At 40.5% G+C, this 16558-nt stretch overlaps 1 long non-coding RNA gene across 3 annotated transcripts in view; it reads right to left on the bottom strand.

The window, feature by feature from the left end:
• Positions 1-16558, bottom strand: part of LOC101750153 — a 78778-nt gene that overhangs the window by 41640 nt on the left and 20580 nt on the right. For 2 of the 3 annotated variants that reach the window (XR_005862100.1, XR_211378.4), the window contains 2 exons: positions 7764-7857; positions 6654-6822 (listed from right to left, as the gene is read on the bottom strand). The exons of the other annotated variant lie outside the window; for it this stretch is intronic. This is a non-coding gene — a long non-coding RNA (uncharacterized LOC101750153). Of the gene's footprint in view, positions 1-6653; positions 6823-7763; positions 7858-16558 lie in introns of those variants that run through there. 3 annotated transcript variants of the gene reach the window in all.

Here is a 16558-nt window from a genome sequence, read left to right as displayed (position 1 = left end):
CCTTCCCTTAACATCTTTAATTCCATCAACCTGTGCTTGCAGATCTACGGAGTATCTTGTTTTGCCACTGCTCTCCTTCAGCCTAGATCTGGCAAGCTCCTTAATGCCTCATGTTTAGTTCTGCATTTCCCTTGTTGCGTACAGTCGTCTTTTGAAAACGGCTTACCAGCCATTTTTCACATTATCTAGTAAAGAGTGCCTATTTGTCATTTCCTAAAGCGACTGGAATATCTACCCTCAAAAAGAGTGTTTTTGCCTCATTTTCCTGGATTGCCCTTCAGTTCATCTCCACCTAAATTACTCATTACTGATGATCCCTTACCTTGCCTGCACCTCATTACAATGCATGTCATTCATTTCAGATCTAAATTTATCCCTCCTGCCCACAGACATAGTATTACCTGACTGCAAATTACTGAAATCAGAAAAGCTGAATCCCATGTCTGAGGTTATGGAAAAATTAGTACATGTTAAGAATAATCCCATATAATTAAAACCTTTCTGTTCTATTTTTGTCATGTTCCTCGCGTAAAGTATCAGTTACAAACTTTACAGATCAGTGTCAAAAATATTAGATTTGGGCACTTTCAGAAAGTAGGGTGGGCCACAAATTGTCCCAGACTGCATGGTTGAAATTAATAAGATTCAGAGTTTGTTTCTAGGTCATTCACCTCATACACACTCTGGTTTCCAGTTCCTGAAATTCATAACAATCTAATGCCGCTCTGTGCACATCCAAAGGTAAATGATGTGGCCTGACTCTGCCCCAATTAATTCTTTAAGGTGTAATCAGTGTGGCCAATGTCTGAATGATTGTGCAAATGGAAACTCAGTGTTGCTTCTATATGTGACACAGCTTTTTGAATAAGAAGAGGTTTTAGTAGCTCTGTGGGGTATAGGGTATATGGAGACAGGAGGGTTTTGTAGCAGATGGTGAATCGTTTCTTTCTCTTGATGCTGATAGAGAAACTCTTGTCACCTTATTCCCTTTTTACCACTCTTTCTTCATCCCTATCTTTCTCTTCTGGTAAATCCATCCCTGAGTTGAAGACTTCTGTGGTTACACTGACTTCCTTTTCTTGCCTGAGACGATTTGGGCCCATGCCTTAACAAGTGCAGAGTATTCCAGAGCTGCAGCTTTTCTACATGAATGAAAGCATTTGAACAGACACAACTGCATGTGCCAGAAAGCAAAATGGTGAGTGCAGTTACTATTTAATTAAAGCCATAAAGGGGCCTAAAGGAAAAAAAATAACATACTAGTAGCTTGAATCCAGAGCTGGCCACAGGTCCATGTAAAAAGCCAGCTGCACTCTTGGTGTTAAAGGAAGCTGGCCAGTGGCCCTTACCCAACTCAGCCTTCCAAAACACACCCTTTCTCATGCCTCTCATCCCTGTGACACGCCTAGCATTAAAGAAGCTTCCAGTAATGTTGTGCCTCTGGCCTATGTAAAATGAAATATATTCAAGTCTGAACTTGCCTTCTCTTGCTTTAGAAGGTAATAAATGCACTCTCCTGTGTTAATTCTGCTATATAATGAAGAGGAGAAAGTCTACCACTTTTGAGCAACATAAATTTCTTCCCTTCAGATGCCTAATTACTCTTTTTTTTTCTTCCTGATTGTTACCAGGCTCAGAATCTACCAGCCTCTTTCACAGTGTACCAAGATGACAAGCTTTTGTCCTAACCACAGATATGCTAAAGGCTATAGGTATACCTTGAACCCTGAGGCAAAGTTAAAGGCACAAGCTGGAACCAGAATACCCTGTACTAATGCTGCTAGAAAGCCATGGCATGTTAACCAAGCTGTTTCGGTTCCAAAAAAGACAATTGATGAGAATGTACTCAATCTCTTCTGTATTCTCTGAATCAAGCAAATGGCACAGCCCAAGAGAAGACATTAAGAAAGAGCAAAATTTGCACACTGCTGGAAAGAAAATTTGAACTACAGCGATCACTGACTTTCATCAAAGAACTCCACCTTGTCATCTTCACAGCTTCTCAGGTTCAAACTCATCTATCTCCACCCATCCCTTTTAGTTATCCCAAGAAACTTGAAGACTGTCTCTAAACACAATGGTATTTGTAATTGTGACACCTGAGAGTTAGGCAAATGAACCTAATATGCTCACTTGCAAGAAAGAACACTGAGAGGGCAGCGAAAGCAAGAGGCCTTTTAGAAAAGAGGTATGCAGACAGGATTCAGACAAAATATGACTGTATTTTCTAATGCTTGTATGCTTTATTACAGACTAGAAATAGAGCTGGAAAGGGCACATAGAACACATGTGTGGTATTTCCAGCACCAAAAGTTGGAGGTAAGAACCACAAGGATCACAGGAAGCTAGCATCTAGATCAGCCACCAAGGGAAATCATATTGCTTCTTAACTAATAGTTTAATAAGACAGAAATGTAGGACTCAAGTAGTTCCATGCCCAGGATGCAGTAAAGACAAGGCCAGCACATCTCTGGCTGCAAGGAAATGAGCTGAGGTGATGTGAGCCATGTTGTGCCAACTGTTCTAGCTCGAGTGCTCTGTAGTTTACTAGCACAGCCATAGCCAAGGATTTCAGATCAACTGTCCCGTGAAATTATTACTCACTCTTCTCTCTCTTAACACCTTTCATTCCATCCTGCAGTTCCACACTTGTAGATTATTTTAAGCTAGACGGCACAGCCCATTTCTAGAGGACAGACCATGCCTTTAGTTCTTACACAGGCCTAACACTACAACCTCCCTCCACACGCACGTATTTCTAGCCTTTTCATCCCTTTTTACTTTGTGATGACTTTCTTTGAACTCCAGTCATATAAATAATTGTGCATGAGCTTTCCCCGAAAACTAAGCATTGCTTCTCAGAAACAGAAAGTGAAGTACTACACATGTGTTAAATGAATGTAGATAAACCACCTACAGCTGTAGAGCTAACACACAGTAATGACTACAATTTGTAAATAAAAATCAGTTCATATCACCTTACTCCTAGGGTGTCCAAAGAGAATACAGATGAAATACAAAAGATGAGGGAATTGTGAGTTACCAGGGGAAGGAAATGCTGAGAAAAGAATAGAAAACTCATAAATATCAGGGAAGAGGGAGAGAAACAAACAAAGGGTGATGCAGAGTAAAAAGTTCCCTGTGTCTAAATGAGTGCAGATTTTCCCACCAAATTGTTTCCTGTTTACTCGTTGCTATGAGAAGCAGTTAATGGGAAATACAGTAAATGTCAGTTCAATAGCTGATAGAAAATAGATTTTGCCTAACACCTCTCAGATCACTGGAAACAAAGAAAAGTAGGCATGGAAGGAAGTCTAAGGGTTCATATTCTCATTGAATTGTTCGGTTGATGAAGGTAACTCAGCACATAGGAGCATATAGAGCATATTGCATTTGACTTACAACATACTCATTAAAGAGCAGTACAACACAATAGCTGGCTCTAACTTCAAAGCTGGGCCTGTTTTGAGTAGTGGTTAGATCTGATGAGCTCAAGAGATCTCTTCCACACTAAATTATTTTATGGTAAATTCAAAAAGTGTAATGATAAATGAGCAAAGGAACAACGGAGGGAAAATCTGAAGAATTCAACAAAGAAGATGAATGTAGATCACTGAATAAAGGTTCCTACAGGGGAAGATGACAGGCAAAAAGTCCTGCACTGTTTTGACAGTGACCTAAGACTCACACAGAACTACTACTGGAAAATTATTTACATGATGGTGATGGGAGAAAGAGAGGATAATGATGAAGACAGGGATGTCAGTGGGATCCATCTAGCTTGTTTTTTAAGGCACTCTAATAAAGTCAAGAAGAAAATTATACATGTAGCAACAATGATGGCAGGCTGGGCCAGCAGAATAGGTGACCTTTACATGGACAGCGATAAGATTAGGAAGGACCTCAAGGTCAAATTGTGCAAGCACTGCTGCAGAAACAGTCTTTGTGATTTTGTGACCAGAGGTCACACATCCTCAGATTGAAGAGACATTGCCTAAGGGAAAGAATAGCTAGGCTTTAGCTTTCATTCTTAGGGACTCTGAAAATGCAAATAGGTAATAACCATCACTTCTTCTAATTACTTATTTGAGTAATTTTTGCACACCACCACTCAAAACACATTTGCAGCACCTCTAGTAAATAGGAAATGTTATAACATGCTTCATGTATTACGCAGTTCAACTGGTCATAGTTTATTACAAAATTGTGTGCCCTACACATTTGAAATCATAACCCACCTCCAGCAATTTCTTCCCTCTTCTCTCTTTTTTGGAAATTAAATAAAAATAAAAGGAATAAAAAGTTTTCTCCGAAAGTAAAGCAACAGCATTTAATTATAATTAGGGCTGTAATTCTACTCTGGTATTTCTTATAAGGTGTCAGGTCAAAAAGTCATGGATATACAAACATATGAACCATAGTTTCATCTCCACTCTTTTGATCCCTAAATATCTCTATTTTATCTCTGTATAAATTGGCAGGACTAATTGTATTTCTTCAACACCAAGCATCAGAAAGGATTGTTTTCACTGTCATACTTGATCCAGATTTTGAAAACTGTCATTATTCAAAATTCAAGGGAAACAATAATGAGATGCTTGATCTGGGATGTCAGAACACTGGTGTTGTGAGGCATCTCATATCTGATTTCTATGTCAGATATGCATCCCTGACACCTCTCTGGAACATCTGGAAAAAAAAATGCTCTTCAGAAGTAGTTAAAAACACATTGTGACATTTTCTAGAATCAAAGACAAGTTATGTGTATTGCCTCAACAAAATTTCAGCAGGGCTTTTTGACCTATTGTGCTAGGAAGTGCTTCAATTAATATGGATCAGAACTGGACAGATTTTCAGAAAGTATTAAAATCATGGAATGTGTGGAAAGTTAAAAACTATATTAGTTTACTTTTTGTAGCTCAGGTTGCCTCTGTAATCTTCTATTTTAAGCAGGTATCCAAAGTACATCAGATTAGATGAAACATAGAAAAGTACATATATGATATCTGAATTACAAATTATTGACACAAAAGCTAAGTGGCTAAAATTTGTCACCGTGAGGGGAGGTCACATTATTCATGAGTGGTAAAACCACCAATGACTCATAGAAACTATCCCAGATAAGAACCAAGTTATGGGATAGTGGATGCAACTGTCAAAGTCTTTTCTCATGTTAGCAACCAGTTACTTCTCCAAGTATTCTGAGTGGTTTCAGTGTGAATCAGAGCTTGTCAAACTAATCATTGCTGCACAAAAATTATCCTTAGGGTATAGCTACCTGTAATCATAGCCACGGCATATTATACTGCTTAAGAACTTTTGCATTAAAAAGGCTCTCGGGATGAACACCAACTTGGCCTATAACTTCAGACAAAAAAACATGGGTCACAAAGCATTATGCATTCCTTTATAGCTTTGAAGATCTCATATGCATTTCCTTTTCCCAGTATTTTGTAGAATCAACAACAGAATCATATAATCCTTAGAGTTCATACTCCATCCTACTGTTCCTTAAAATTTACCTGAGTCTTGGACTTGGATTGTGCAGAACACCTTTCACATTCCCACCTCACAAGCTGCACTCTCAAAAATTAATCTTGATATTTGAGGCCACAGACACCCCACTTCGTGGCTCAGCCGGACCTCTTTCGGCAGATACTGAAGATGTTCCTTTCAAGAGACATTATGACATATCACATAGACTAACCTGCAGGCATGTATCCCCACATAAATTTGAAAATTCTGTGTCAGAACAGCTGTACTTGGCAAGACAAAAAGGATATTTAGCAAATATCTTCTGAGAGTAGCCAGTGGTGAACAGCAAGGGAATGAGTAAACAGCTTCAGAACAGAGATCATTTCCACACCAGTTATTACATGGACTTTCTAAAAGCCAAAATTCACATCTGGATTGTCTCTTAGCTGTTGAAATAAAAGTGGAGGAATATACATTCTGAACAAGAAAATAGTCCAACACCTTTCCTCGTGCATTTTACCTTTGAATTTCATATGTTTCACATTCTTTTCATTCTCCCATTGAAAAAATATGCAATGACCTCAAGCACAACTCCAGGATGAAACAAATTCTGCTCTTAATAGCTATCCATTTATTTATCCTAAAAAAAGCCCTCCTTTCTTCTGAGAAAAGAATCACATGATGATATGGTTTCAAGATTATGAGTTTGATTATCTCAAATTATTTTTCAATTGCCATTGGTTTGTCTGGTACTTGATTTTAACATCAACACATGAGAATGGAATCCTTTAAAGTAAGACGTAAACACACACACAAGAAAGTCTTTCCTGGCCTCAGTATGAAAGCAGACATACTTTCTTAACATTCTTCCTCACAATTATTTATTTTTCTATCAAGTGGATTGTCTCATTCAAGAATCAGGATCATTCTCCTTCCAGGCACTCAACCAATTTATTCACGCAACATCTGTATCCTCCAATATTTCCGGAACTGCAGGGGCTATTTGAGGTTCTCTCCAATTTCATAGGGTATTCACAAAACAAGTTGTTTGCCTTTAGGGTTTCCTTTCAAGAACAGTTACCAAATATGTTCATGGTCTAACACTTCTATGGGATTTCCTAGTGGCCTTGCCACTAAGCCAAAAATTTATTTCCCGGAAATAACAACCAGACTGACACTTTTTGTTCCATTGCAAATTACTGTATTGTATACATGTTTTGTTGTTTTTTTTTTTTCCTTCTGCTTTTCCCAAACTTCCTTAAAGCTTCCCTTTCCTAACCAAGAAAATGGTGACTGCTGTCCATTCCAGTGACTTGAGCGTTCTCTCATAGGCATCTCCTGTTGCACCTAATGATGAGAAATAAGATCTTGTAAACAAGCCTTGAGGTTTAATCCAGGAAAATATATTAATATTCAGTGAAATGAAATAAAGCTTTAGGAGAGGTTTGGACACCTGGTTTCAGGCTGGATGTTTAGGGAAAATTTCTTCTAAGAAAGAGCAGTGAGACACTGGCACAGGCTGCCCAGGGAGGTGGTGGAGTTACTTACCATCCCTGGAAGTGTTCATGAACCGTGCAGATATGGCACTGAGGGACATGGTTAGTGGGCATGGTCAGGATGGGATGGAGGTTAGACTAGATGAGCTCAGTGGTCTTTTCCAACCTTAACAATTCTATGATTCTATGACACCTAAACTGATGAATACATTCCTCTGAGATTTATTAGGAAGAAAAGATAACACTACAATGAAGGGAAGAAAAAACATCAGTTGGCAATGACAGCGGTGTATCAGCAGACAGAGAGTGCAGGAAAAGAATAGAAATTGCTGATTTTCAAGATGATGTGAGTCAAGATGATCAACATGATCAGCAAAGGAAATTAAAACATTCTGGAAAAAATAACCACCACCACCAACAACAAAGACTTAATTCTACTCTTCACTTGGGAGGTGTCAGAGGCATTTTAAATAATCCAGATGTGACTACAGAACCACCTCAACCACTTCCGTTACTATGGAAAGACAATCACTATGACAGATCGGGAAAACAAAAGAGTTTGGCTCATTTCGCATTGAGACAAATACAGACAAGGTGTGGAGCTGCCTTCTACAAATTCTGACGGGAAAACATCTTAAATTTACCACAGGAGAAGAACAACTGATTTATAAATGAAGAGAGGCTGGCTAGGCACACAGTGAAAATGTCAATTGGCAATGAAGTCTCAAATCATCAGTAGAATGAAGCTGCAAAGCAATGCTTCTTTCAAAATACAGAAGTAATGAAACTCACTGGTTTCAAGATGGATGTGAAAGGGTTACTCTTTGATATAACTGACTAGGACATGGAACACAACAGCCCAGGAAATCTCTTCCAGTTTTATGCTCTGAAATAAAAGAAAAAGTGAGGAACAAGTGAAACAGAAGTGTTAACTGAGATGCGCATCAAACCCCAGATTTTCAAAAACAGCAACTTGCAGTATCTTCTACACAGACTACATACTCAAAATAACATGCTACAGAGCCTAATCCAAAGATTATTTCCTCTTTTACTCAAAGAGGAAATTGCTCTGATTGCTAAGGTAACTCTAGCTCTCCAGGAACCGATGTGTGTTAATAGATACCTTCCCATTCCTTCTGGCATGATGCAACTCATTCAACCATTGCCTAAACTTGCTTTTGCCAACCCCAGCCAGCAGTCTTTCTGAATTCATATTGCACCGTTGCAGCTTTAGTGCACTATTGAGCTCATACTGTGCCTAGCTGTATGTCAAAAATTTTATATGGCAGATGCTATGGAATTGCATCAGGTGGAAATAACAGAATTGAAGTGTGTGCATAACATACTTCGGGGGGAAGGAAAAAAAAAAAAAGAAGGAAAAAGAGGATTCATCAAGAACTTGAGTACCATTGAATTTCATTACTTGTTTGAAAAAATTCCCCAAACTTGAGATACTGCAAGCTCCACGCTTTCATCATAAATTCTAATATATTTCTAGCTCTACTCTCAATAACATAGGCTGTATGGAATCTTAAGTTGCCTAATAGAAAAATCAGAGACAGGCACCACAATTTGCATTGCATTAGTTCCACCTCAAGAAAAAAACAGGGGAAAGGTAATGAAATGGAACAGCTCTCGTATTAAGCAGCTAGCTATTAAAGCTAGAAGAGGAGTAGAAAATAAGCTGAGATGAGAGAAATTCATTAAATCAAAACTACTCACTCAATGGCTTAATATCTGAGCAGATTAATGTTATTGAAATGGCTGCAATTTTTGATCATGGAGCTGAAGATGGCAAAACATTTTAAAGATTCTTTTTCACTCCAGCATTCATATTAAAAAATGAAAATAATGTATTGGTATAGCCTTATGATGAAGCTACTCAGTTTGAATACCGCTGACTCCATGGTCATAGACAAGCTACTGTCCCCACATTTCCAAAGACATCTCCCTGTTCCTCTTCTCAGTGCTACAGAATCTCAGGTCTGTTCCTGTTCTTCAACAGATGACTGAAATAATGTACCATAATGGGAATATTAAGTAGAATAACATAATATACTGAGTCAGAGCAAGGATGTAAGTGGCCTAATATCCTGTCTCTTAAGATGGTTGGCAGCAGACCTTTAACTAAGAGCATAGATAAAACATGTAGAGATATTTATATCACACAATGACCTACATGTGGTTCAGGTGTTCTGCTCAGCTAAGATGATTTTAGGCTGTATTGGGTGTCTGTAGCAAGATTTTGGTGGTAGGGGGTGGTGGTGGGAGGACTGCCCTAAGCCAGTTCTCACTGACTCCACAGCAGTTCCCCAGAGGGACTACAGCCTATGGAGGGCCAATGTCAGAGCAGAGGAAATAAGGAAGAGGAAAAAGGAAAAAAGAAAAAGAAGGAAGGAGGAGTGGCAGAAAGAAACTGTTACACCCTGATCCTATGTCCTGCACCACCTCACCAAACAGTTTGAGTGATACCAGCTGTGGTGATAACATGGGCAGTGGGCACCAGGGAAGGGGGAGAAAAGTGCTTTGCCCAGGTGTTTGACATCTTTCTTTACCAATACCCAGATTAATAATTACATTTTTAATTAAACTAAATTCCTCACAAGGATTCTTTTTTTTTTTTTTTTTTTTTTTTTCCATTATAGTTACTGGTGAGGGATTTTCCTGTCTTTACTTAGACTCATAAACTTTCTTGCTCATCTTCCTATTTCCTTCCCCAGGCATGTTGGGGGAAATGAGCGAGTATCTGGGTGGGTGCCTGGCTATTAGACTGTGCCATCCAATACAGATTCAGTTAAGTTTTTCAGAAGGAAATACAGCTTTTCAAAAGTTTAAGTGTGGTTTTCTAATTACTCTTTAGCAGTGGAGTCTTTAGTATTTGCCCCACTTTCAGTATTATTTCAGAGCATATTATACCAGGATTTACCTTTGTCACACACAAGTCTGATATTAACAGTCTGCAGAGCATATGGTCTACACAGCACTGTCTTGACAAATTCGCAACCAACATCTAAGGCCAAATACATTAAGAGCTGATATGACCAAGTCTTGCTGTGATGGTCAGGTGAATTTCTAAAGCAGGTGCATTGTGTGAGCTAGATCCATGTATAGATTAAGTGGTACTCCACCAGTACTTTCCATTTATCTACCAAGTGGGAGCACAGTTCAGATGCTCTGCACTCACAGGTTCTCTACATGAAACTAAGCTATTGTAATAAAACTGGTGCATGTGGAACTCTTCTCATTTGGAAGAGTTCTCCTTGCTGAAAAAGAAAGGCACACTTTAAGGTAGATGGGAAAATAGAGTTGTGTCTGCTCAGAATAGATTGTTCATATGCTCACCCAGCTGTACAACAATCATTAAAAAGAAATGGTTCATTTTAGTAAAGTTAAGAATTTTTTGTCATTACTCCAGGGACTGACTTTCTAGATCTTACTAGCACTGAACCAAAGTCTTGCAACCAAAAGTGACTTAGTGGACAGGACTCTTGGTTGCTGGAAATTGGCATAGATCCACTGAAATTAAGTGGAACTATGCCAGTTTATGCCATCTGGAGACTCAGCCCAGCATGAATAAATGTTAAACAAGTTGTTTTTAAACTAGGAAAATAATTCCATTTCTGACTTGCCTTCCTTAATAAATTGCCCAAATGAATTACACAAATTAAAAGGAAAATACCTGTCCAAGGAAAACTTTCTTTACCTGTCCTTTCTAATGTTTTGAGGACTTTGTTCTTATAAAAGACAGCTTCATTTCTTTCTCAGATTGTTGTGAACATCCTCAGAGAATTTGCCAAGCCAGGAACGTCTCCCCTCCTTGATCTCTGTCATGAAGACAACTATCCAGAGTAAGACTGACAGATTAACAGGGGATAAATAACAAGAGTGTGAGAGTTACAGGGACTCCTTGGGCCCCACCTCCCTGAACTGAATGTTCAGCTGAGCGTCATTGTTGCACTTCGCATGCAGATGCATCTGGGGCGTGCTTTGCGGGTAACGTTAAGTTATCTCAAGGGAACAAGATGGAATTTCAGAAGACTATAAAAGGAGATAAATTACAACTGTACACAAACATACAGTATAAACACACTGTTTTACTCTCTCCAGGGAAAGCATCTAGGCTGAAGTTGTTTAACAGTGGAATACTATGCTACTTGTCAATGTAAATTTTCCCCAGTTCCAGTGACAAGAAGATATTGGGAGGTGGAAAAAAAAAGGTATCCTACAAGGAAGATAAAACTGAAGTAAAAGTTGTGAAATACAAGAAAGACAGACAGGCTTACTCAAACGGCATGTCCTCCATAGTAAATGCTGATGGAAAACTAAATGCACCCTGGGGAGGAATAGGAGGAAAAAGGCTTGAGGATACAGGCCTCAACTGAACATTGCTTGCAGACAAAATATAATTTTAGATAACCACAGAAACACTATGTTTGTTGTCAGGAGAAATGAAGGTGATGACTGGAACCAGTTGACTAATCTGCCACAGGCCTTGTCATTTGTCATACCTGGTAATTTATTCATGAGCAATATTTTCTCCTAGTACTTGACTTACTCTTTTTATTATTTGGTAGTGCCAATCCTCAGCACAGCTCACAGTGGAAGATTCTAGGACCTTGTGAAAAGTTTTATCTAATGATTCTCAGTACAAAAGGCACAGGACTGCTAACCACACTAAAGCTCTGTGCTTACAAACTGTTTAGTTTGTCCAGAAATATAGCAGCCTGACACTTGTCCTTTTGAGTGAGCAGGAAGCTGGTTGTCTTTTTTTTAATAGATACTTGAAAATGTGGGAAAATATGCAATTAGTTCAGCAGTGTGGTGCATTAGTCTTGATGCTATTCTTATTTATGATTAAAGTCTATTTTGCTTGATACTGTTATATAATAAATGACAAACAGGAGATGACCTTGAGCAATAATTGAAGGGTGATAAGCTTGAGCATCTCTATAGGATGCATTTAGTACTTGACGTTGCCATCCCATGGCATGTAATACAGCTATGGTAACTAGGACAATATACTTACTAACAGGACATAATAAAGGCATTTGTTTTTATAAAATTGCCATCATAGTAGAGATAGAAATTTGATTTCTCTAAAAATCAGAATACAAGCATAGATGCAAATAAAACTGACCTCCGTGTGACCAGAAAAATAGGAAATTACACATTTCTGGCTCTCGTGGTCAACTCATACCAATCTCAATGTCTAAAGCAATGTCAGACTGGAGGATCATGTTTGTTTTCAAAGGTTTGGCATGGACTTTTCTCCATTTATTCCAAATTCCATTAGTGAGTGGAAATAGTGTGGATTTCCAAAGGCGTAAAAGAAACCCACAGCCACACAATCCAACACAAACAAATTACTGGGGTTTACTGCAATATTGCCACTGAAAGGAGCAGAAGCCATGGTGTCAGTGCCTATGGTTAGCACCTTCTCTGAGGTTATACATCTGAAACAAATTGGAGGCATCCAAATCTTACCATCCTTTCCAGAGAAAGTAGCTCAATTTTCCAAGGTTCAAAATACAGACAGTGCTATGCAAGTATCCTTCTAAAATGCTCTGAAACGTAATCTACATCAAAGCCCCCATGATTACATTAATATATTGCAATGACTCCACTCCATCCACACTGGCTAGTGTATAGTACAAGATCTGAGATGAGACTGAGACATTTGAAGGTTTGAGAAAGATTCGCGCAGATATCACTTAAATGCTGCTTCCTCAGTGCTACCTACTGATAAAGACATGCTCTACGATGCGCGTGGTGCATGAAAAGGTAGATGTTATCCAATCCCTCAGTCCAATGTTAAAAAATAAATCAGCAGCATTGCAAAATCTGTGTGCCACTATTTACAGCAACATGCTGCAGAACTCTCTGTTTCAGCAAACGCCACCCGAAGGAACTTTGAGTAGAGATGAAAACTCTTATAGCTTTTTTTTTTTTTTATCTTTGCTTAATTGTGTCTCCATTTTACACTACGCGCTTTATTCTCTGCCCTTTTGACATAGCCAGCTGCCTGTCGGAGCTCTGTGAAGAAGCAGGCTGGCTTCACGCTGTAACAGGCACCAGCTCCCAAAGCCCCGTCTATTGATGAGTCACATTGCTTGTATGTGCCTGCAAGCACATCGCAGAAGTTCCTATGCCGTTTCCTTCCAAACTGCTGGGGAGGAGAGGGGAAAGTGTGCGTGAAGCGTAAGCTACAAAAACAATGCTGGTAGCTAAGTCTGTGGCCCCACCGAGAGCACAATAAGCAGTGACACAGTGGAACGTCTGGTTCAGAGGGAGTTCAGGTTCATCCTGTTATCGGCCCAGCAGCCGGGGAAGTGACGTCAGGTGCATGGGGCTCTTGTTTGAAGGCAGGGAAACACACGGAGATGTTTCAACGCTTCTACCAAGGCAGGAAGTCTCTTTTTTCAAGTTGGGTTGTGCTCACATCAGTGTCCTGAGCTGCCTTGTTCCCTGGCTGTCCATCCCCAGCTCAGCCCAGGACGGGGCTGTCACCGTGCTCTTGGCCATTAGTGATGCTCAGCACCAGGCCTGCTCTGAAGGCTGCCTGTCACACTGTCAAAGCATGAAGCTGAAGAAAGCAGGAGGGAAGAAATATTCCCACGCAGCCCCTGCTCTGCAAACCCTTTTTTGAGCAGATATTCTCCACGAACTCATGAAGGCCAAGTGGAGAACGTGCATGCAGGTCAGGCTCTCACACTTCACAAACTTACCTACCCAATGCAGTATTTGAAACCATACCACTGTGCTGTACTTTGTCATGTCCATCCTCAAAACCAGAAACTACACCCAACAAACCCTACTGATATACTCTCTTATATGAACATATGTCCTGAGAACTTCTGTTTTCTGTCACTGCACGCTATCCAAATATCATCCCAGCATTATAAAACTGTCTCTACTAAATCTTCCCCTTGAAATCAGCACTGTATGTGAAGACACACATCTGAGCACTCCTGGCACTTACTAGATGTGCTTGTGCGTGCTTAATAAGGATTTCTCCCTCTGTTCCTGAATGCCACCTCACCATTCTTACAACGTGGAGTCACTTCATCCCCAACATGTCCTTACCCTTACTGAGACCTGCAGCCCATGGGATGCTCAGGCAAAGTACAGAAGGTTCACATGCCCTATTATGCTCTTTTGGTTGTGTCAATATGTCTCTAAATACTGCTGAGAACTAGTTGAATTTAGTAGCTTAGGATAATGTGAACTTTTTGTGAACAGAAGTAGCAGTTCTTGTGGCTGCTCTGGACAGCCAGTGCTGTTAAGCCTTGCCAGTAATTGAAGTCACAACTGAGAAAAGTTACCTCATATAACCTATCTCTCTTCTCTGCAGGAGACTGGACAGCCTGGGAAATGCTAGTCTAAGGGGTGGCATTCTGCAGGCCACCCCTCTTTTTCACAGACATCAGGAGAGTCCAAATTACTTCTGGAAGCCTTGCAGAGTTTCAGGTTATTATAGTCTGAATGAGAAAAACATGGAGAGCCTCTTCACTCTCCTCACCTTTATCGCTGCTGCCAGCTGCTAGGTAACTAGGTTACAGTGAGAGGCCAAACTGCATCCTTGAGTCAAGAGTAGTGATAACTCTTGAAAGCACGGGGTTATTTTTGCTATGATATTCAAAGATTGGTCAAAACCCCAATGGGAGAAATTTACCCTTCAACCTTCTACACTCCCAACAAGGCACTGAGAGGTCTAAGTCAGGACGTAAGTAACATCTTGTAAAGCCTCAGGTCCCTTTCCAGGCTACCAAGATGGGTGACATAGAAGACCACGAGACTTACTCAATGGTAAGTATAGCAGAGATGGTACTGAAGAAGCTGTGTGCTGGACTCTGCTACCAATAGGCACAACTTGTGGCCTAATAACTCTGTAGCTGCAGTGATAGGTGTTTCATAGTGCTCATGAGCAGTGTGCAGAGAGCAGTGGCCATGATTGGAGCAGGTGAATGAGCACCTGTAAATTATCCAAAGAGGATGCATTCCTGTTCATCGCAGGGGAGTTGGACCAGATGACCTTTAAGGGTCCCTTTCAAGTCAAATGATTCCATGATTCTATGATGTTGGGGTTGCAGTAGCAAGCACATAACTACACTGATGCTCTGCAGCTTGATTTCTCTGGAAATGAAAGCACCCTACAGAATACCCTCTGCACTCCAAGTGGCTGGTCCACTAGCAGCTCTTGCCATTCAGTTATAAAATAATGTTGTTGCTGCATTGAAATAGGACTTTTTTTTTTCCCACATAGTCCAAAAGCTGGGGTTTAAAATTCCTATTGTATGAACATTAATATGAAAAGAATGCTGTCTCCTATTATGGAATTGTGTTATAAAACTGGAATGCCGTCTCCGCCCCGTCTGGCTCTCGCGATCACCCGGCTCTTGCCAAGAATCATCCTGTACTACAGAGCGTGTGTATCTCTCGACGGGAACTGCCTCCTGACTCACAAAGACAAGAGGCCATGAATGTGTAAAGCTGGCAGAGGGTTTTTTCTAATCTGTCGGTAACAATCAGGCGACTTGCTTAATGGATCTGAATTTTGATCCCTGCCTTGTGTGCAGCCTCCCGGCGAGCACGCTGCAGCTGCGCGCCTCTGCTCGTCAACTGCTCGCTTTGTCTCCTCTAGGAGAAATAGAAGAGCTCCGTCTAGAATGCCCTTGGGTGCCCTCCTTGCTGTATTTTGGGTTTTAAGTAATGACCAGAAAAACATAATGCCCAATGCTCAGCATCTTGGAAAGCTGTCACGAGCCTTCCTCTCCATGCTTTGTGCCTTAGCAGAACAGCTTGAAAGAGCAACGTGCATGAAGGGACTTTCAGGCTTCCTTTGTATGCAGCAGTGCTCATCTCCAAAATCTCTCTTTCAGAGCAGCAATTGCAAAGGGTATTCCAAAGGCCAAATCCTCACTGCGTGGTTGGAACTGAGTTGCTCTGAATATAGACTGCTTGTAATCCACGGGTGCTTGCTTAAAGCATTAGGGATCAATTTCCTTTGGCCATGCCCTGAAAAATCAAGATGTATTTTTTTAATTTTTCAGTGTCCGTGCTCCTTTACCAGCTTGTTTCTGGTTTGAGATTTTTCTTTCCCCAGCATTTCAAACCCTGAAGTTATCAAATTAGCTCAGGAAATGCCTCTTGGGAGGGCTTTTTCCTCTCCTGCCCACAGGGATACATCACATAACCCAGGGCAAGAACTGGTAAAATTGCCGGGGTATTTTTGAGGGAATGTGTTCAATTACGCAGAGCACATTCTAAGCCACACGGCCAAGTCCTCCTCCGCACAGGGATGATGTAAGCGCATCCAGGAAACTTGGGATGCCAAAAATCTCAAACTCTGGAGGAAATATTTGCAGGTCGACATGGCTGCAAATTGGTCAGAGTTTAGCAGCCTTGGGAGTGTTCTACTCACAGCTTCAATCTGAGCCCAGAGAATACGCACACAAACTCAGAGGTGGTTGCACTGAGAACTGAGCACTCAGAACATGCGCTGAAATGCAGCTTCTCAGATCAGGGCTGAAAACATATATATATTTTTTCCCAGCTTGTGTGACAGAAGGGTGCACAGGGAGAAGCCG

Source organism: Gallus gallus, chromosome 1, assembly GCF_016699485.2.
Source record: "Gallus gallus isolate bGalGal1 chromosome 1, bGalGal1.mat.broiler.GRCg7b, whole genome shotgun sequence".
Classification (NCBI taxonomy): domain Eukaryota; kingdom Metazoa; phylum Chordata; class Aves; order Galliformes; family Phasianidae; genus Gallus; species Gallus gallus.
The sequence above is the reverse complement of the archived record's forward strand: the minus strand, read 5'-3'. Positions and strand labels throughout refer to the sequence as shown.